Raw genomic sequence first — 6006 nt, forward strand, 5'->3', positions numbered from 1 at the left:
ATGACGGCCAACCTTTCATGACCCTTTCATCCAGGGAACATAATGATAATAACATCAGTAATAACAGTGCCCTCTCCCATCCCAGGCACTTTGCTGCTCATCTTAGGAGCGCTATTTCATCAACTCTTCTCAACTCCCCCTTGATGTAGGCCTTGCTACCATCCCAGTTTACAAAATGAGAAAAAAAGCTTGAGGAGGGCAGCAGCCTGCCCGAAGTCACAGAGCTGAACCCAGGTCCACAGGGAGGAGGCTCCTGAGCCCGCCTCTAACCTGCTGTGCAGGGCGTCTGACCAGGGCAGTGACAGGAGGGAGCCAGTTTCAGCCAGGAGCTGGCTCTCGGCCGGCAGGTGGAGGCAGGTGCCCTGAGCCCCAGGTCCTCCACCAGCAGTCCCTGAACTTGGCATGGAGCCTATTAGCATCAGTTCTGAAGCCAAGACGGCCAGGTCTCAAACCTTAGCTGGGACAAACCAAACACTCCATATCTGCCCCCTCCCTCCAATGCCACTCCCCACCCCCAGCCACCATCCTGGGAAGGCACACACTTTGGGTTACGTTCTCCTTTTTCTACATGTTTGTCTCACAAGCATTTTTTTAATGTGTTCTTAAGTTTTATGGAAATGATATATTGTACTCAACAACCCAAAGCTTCATGTTTGCCCTGAGGATGTGCTTTTGGATTAGTCCATATTGTTACCTGGAGATCTTGTCCTCTTGTGTGTCAATACTTAACTCTTCTTTAATGCCCTTCAATAAAGTTTTATAATTTTTTTCATAAAATATTGCATATCTTTTGTTGGATTTATTCTGAGCCACCTTAAGATTTTGTAAATCGAATTTTAAAAAATTTTTAATAAAAAATATTCTTAAATTGTAAAATGTCAAATTTAACCACCTTAACAATTTTTGAGTTTAATAATGTTAAGTACATCCACATTGTTGTGCAACCCATCTCCAGAACTCTTTTCACCCTGTACAGTGGAAACTCTGTACCCATTAATCAAGAACTCTGCATTCCCTCCACCACAACCCCCAGCAACCACCATTCTACCTAGTCTCAATGAATTTCCCTATTCTAGGAACCTCCTATAGGTGGAATCATACAATTTTTGTCTTTTTGTGTCTGGCTTATTTCTCTTAGCATAATGTCCTCAAAGTCCATGTTGCAGCATGTATCAGAATTTCTTTCTTTTCTGAAGCTGAATAATATTCCACTGTGTCTAAACACCACATTCTGTTTATCCAGTTATCTATTAAGGGACACATGGGTTACTTCCACCTATGACTGTTGTGAATATTTATGTCAATATGGGTGTAAAAATATCTCTTCAAGACTCTGCTTTCAATTCTTTTGGGTATTTATCCAGAAGCGGGATTGCTGGATCATTTATGGAATTTAAACTTTTTAAACTTTGAAACAAGCTCACTTTTTTTTATGTTTGTGTTTTAAGTTTTTATTGAAGTATAATGTACACACAGAAAAGTGTAACCCAAACCCATTTATAAACAGCCACTAAGTGAGAAATCAGACACGGCCTCTTGTGCCTTCAGGGTAACTGCTGTCCTGACTTTTAGCAACACTGATGGCGTCTTTCCTGAGGTATATTAAACAGAATCACATGGCACTTGCTCCTTTGCACTGGTTTATTTCCCTTAACCTTAGGCTTCTAAAGTCCATCCATGTTTTTGCAAGTGGCTGTAGCTTGTTTCTTCTCTTTGCTGAATACTCTTGATTTATTCATCTGCTGTGGGTGGACATTGGTTCGTTTCTGGTTTGAGTCTCTGATCAATAAAGCTGCAGTGAACATTCTAGTATCTATTTTTATTTATTTATTTATTTTTGGCTACTTTGGGTCTGGCTTTGGCAGGCTTTCTCTAGTTGTGGTGAGTGGGGTCTACTCTTCGTTGCGGTGCTCGGGCTTCTCGTTACAGTGGCTTCTCTTGTTGCTGAGCACGGGCTCTAGGCACACGGGCTTCAGTAGTTGTGGCACACAGGCTCAGTAGTTGTGGCTTGAGGACTCTAGAGCACAGGCTCAGTAGTTGTGGCGCACGGGCTTAGTTGCTCTGCGGCATGTACGATCTTCCCCAACTAAGGATCAAACCCGTGTCCCCTGCATTGGCAGGTGGATTCTTAACTACTGCGCCACAAGGGAAGTCCTCTAGTATCTATCTTTATGTGCACACATTTCTCATACCTGGGAGTACAACTTGCGCATGTGAAAATTAACAAAGAGAAACCTCGTTTAATTGGAGTCAGGGGGACTTCCCTGGCAGCCCAGTGGGTAAGATTCTGCTTTCCCAATGCAGTGGGCCCAGTTTGATCCCTGGTCAGGGAACTATATCCCACATGCATGCTGCAGCTAAGAGCACACATGGCACCATTAAAGATCCCATGTGCTGCAACTAAGACACAGCACAGCCAAAATAAGTAAGTAATACATTTAAAAAATAAAAATAAAATAAAATGGAGTCAGGAGGCCAGAAAGGAGAGCCGTCACACAGGTACCCCTCCATGTCAGATCCCATAAGGAAGAGACCTACCTTGCATCTCTGGCAGGAAGTGACACTACTTTACTTCAGCCAGCAGGAGGAAGAAAGATTTTCTCCTCGCCTGGCAACAGCTCGGCCAATGAGAGACTGTCACAACTCAGCCAATGAAAAAGCCTCTATACTTAGAACTATCTCCTTTCCTCCAATGGACTTTTTTTTTTTATAACAGTCCCTCCAAACTTGCCCTCTCCTCTATAAAAGAATTCCCTCTCCTTTGCTTTAGAGGACTTGCATGTGGTTCACCATATCTTCATATCCCAAACTGCAATTCTTCGCTGCTTCTGAATAACCTTGTTTTCCTAGTAAAATAACTGGCTGTTTTATTGTTTTAGATGAATACATGTCATGATGTAGGTATATATTCAGCTCTAGTAGGTGCTGCCAAACAATTTTCCAATGTGATAGTACCATGTCATCACTCCCACAGGTAAGAGAGCTCCAATTAATTGCACCTGTAGATGAAAATGCAAAAAAGCCAAACTGAGGATTATAACTCAGGAAGCAGATTCCCACAAAGCTCTGAGAACTCTTCTGCCTTTTAGAAGTCAAAGGCACAGTCGTACACATTTTCTAGACAAAGCATTACACATCAATGTAACATACTGGTATTTTACATAAAGTTCACCAAGGGTACCTAGTCCAGGTAAGAATGTACAAAGCAAGCAGCTACTCACCATGACCCCCTACAGAGCTGGGAAAGAATGCTATTTTTTAGAAAGTTACATTACCAGCATCAGAAGAAAAAAAATTGATCTTTCGGTTGAGCAGGCACTTTGGGGAGCTCTGGTTGTGTATAATGCAGAAACACACTCCACATTAGGGAGGCAGGAGGCCTAAAAAACCACAGAGACAATTTTATGTTTAATTTTTTCTTTTCCTGCCTCAAAATATAGATTTTATTTCATCATTTCCCCCCTTTTGATCATTAATATTCCGCTAGAAAGCATTAGGTGATCAAATATTTGGCCTCTGATGCCATGGTGGTTGCTTACCTGCTCTGGATCCATCATGTCCTTTGCTGCCAGTCTTAACAGCCCAGTTCTTCCTTTCCTTTTAGGGGTTATGCTAGTAGAATGCTTCACAAGGACTGATAGTCAATTTTATCAGTCAGTTCCAATAGGACTTATGCCAATTTTACCCTGTATGTGCATTGTGCATGCCCTTTTATATAGAGCAATAGATATGATCAATAGTTTCAAGTCATTTAGACATCATTAGTTTCGTTGGAGTTTTGAATATATATACATTGAGATGTACAAGAGATTATTACTCTATAAATGATATAGAACACAATCGCCAGAACCAATAACAGTAACAAAGTCAGAAGTGGAGATTTAAGCCATGAATGCCCAAAACTGAACCATTTACCGAAGATTTCATTTAGACTAGAAAGTGGGTTCTTCAATGTAGAAATGTTTATTTTGTATGAGAGTCATTAGATGGTTATATTAGAGGACTCATCTGATATGAAAGTACAACATTGTCTGGATTCTAGCACACTTCCCCCTGCAAAGCAGTTTTAAAAATCAAGAGCTACTTGCTTTTGCAACATCACAGTCTCATCCCAGAAACTTCAGAATTGTATAAATTAATTGAATGTAGTACACTTGGAGCTATATGCTGATGGGGAAATTTTTGTAGATTATAGGAACATCTGAAAAGTCAATGATAAGAATAATGAGGGGCTTCTTCTTTTTTTTTTTTTTTTTTTTTGCAGTACGCGGGCCTCTCACTGCCGTGGCCTCTCCCATTGCGGAGCACAGGCTCCGGACGGACGCGCAGGCTCAGCGGCCATGGCTCACGGGCCCAGCCGCTCCGCGGCATGCGGGATCTTCCCGGACCGGGGCACGAACCCGTGTCCCCTGCATCGGCAGGCGGACCCTCAACCACTGCGCCACCAGGGAGGCCCTGAGGGGCTTCTATTGGCCTTATTGACCGAGGAATTTAATGACAAATCCAACGATCAGTTAAGTTGCCCCCAGTAGTAATACTTTGTGATAGCATTACTAAAGGGTTTTGGGGTAAAAACATGGCTAGAAATAAAAAAATAACTTTTGATTTTGATTTCAAGACGGACTTTGGTAACAGTACATTTGAACTGGTGGGATGGGTCTCTTAGGCCTGGCCCAGACTCTCGGCTCAGCTGTCTGCTCCTGCTGTTGTCATCTTCTCTTCCTAACTTGGTGACACCTGTCTTAGTTGAAGTCAGGTGCTAGAAACAGCCATCAAAGTCCATTCAGGTGGAGAATGAGAGATGTGAATCCTTGAGTTAATGTCTCTCAGTTTGGCTGTGCATGGATTAGTTAATAATATCTGAAAAGTTTCTTTCCATCGTGGCTGCAGAGAATCTTTTATTTCATGTCCTTTCCAATAAGCAAAATCCCTGGGTTATGATCCACGATCTATTCCACCTCCTGGGAGCTCTTTGTAAAAGTAGATCCCAATTTTTTTAAAGATTTATTTAATTTATTTTTTAATGTATTTTTGGCTGCATTGGGTCTTAGTTGCGGCACACAGGATCTTCGTTGAGGCATGTGGGATCTTTCGCTGCAGCACACGGGCTCTTCCTTGTGGTGCGCGGGTTTCTCTCTAGTTGTGGCATGCAGGTTTTCTCTTCTCTAGTTGTGGTGCGCAGGCTCCTGGGTGTGTGGGCTCTGTACTTTGCGGCTCACGGGCTCTAGTTGAGGTGCGTGAGCTCAATAGTTGTGGCACATGGGCTTAGCTGCCCTGCGGCATGTGGGATCTTAGTTCCCCAACCAGGGATCGAACCTGTGTTCCCTGCATTGTAAGGCAGATTCTTGACCACTGAACCACCAGGGAAGTCCCCCAATTTTTTTAAGTATGTCAATAAGGTCTGCCAATAATGTGATATGTTTCCTTTGAAGCATCATGGGTGAAAGTTTCCAAAATATTGTTTTCCCCATAAAACCGTTTTCTCAGATGCCCAATGGGGTAAAGAATGTACATGCTGGAGTATCGGCAAATTGGGCTTCAATAGACACTGTAAGTTTTGTTTTGTTTTGTTTTATCATATCTAAACCATATTTGTGTGGTGGGATCAAAATACTTCCTTTTTGTTGTTGTATCTGTTTCTCTTCATTAGTGGTGATTTTTTGAACCTGTAGAAAGGAATCTTTTACTGGATGAGCAGGGTTAATGGAGAAGGGTGGACACTTTCAAGGCTGGACAGGATGAATGTTTAAAGCTAACTGTTTGGCTGCAGCATCAGCAAGCTGATTCCTTTTAGCTTCCATGGTGTCAGATTTGGAATGCCCTGGTGTTTTAATAATTACTAACTGCTTTGGCAGTTATATAGCAATTAATAACTAGGCATCCTGTTTTCTTTCTTTTTTTTTTTTTTGCGGTACGCGGGCTTCTCACTGTTGTGGCCTCTCCCGTTGCGGGGCACAGGCTCCGGACGCGCAGGCTCAGTGGCCATGGCTCACGGGCCCAGCCGCT

Source organism: Mesoplodon densirostris, chromosome 19 (genome assembly GCF_025265405.1).
Source record: "Mesoplodon densirostris isolate mMesDen1 chromosome 19, mMesDen1 primary haplotype, whole genome shotgun sequence".
Lineage (NCBI taxonomy): Eukaryota > Metazoa > Chordata > Mammalia > Artiodactyla > Ziphiidae > Mesoplodon > Mesoplodon densirostris.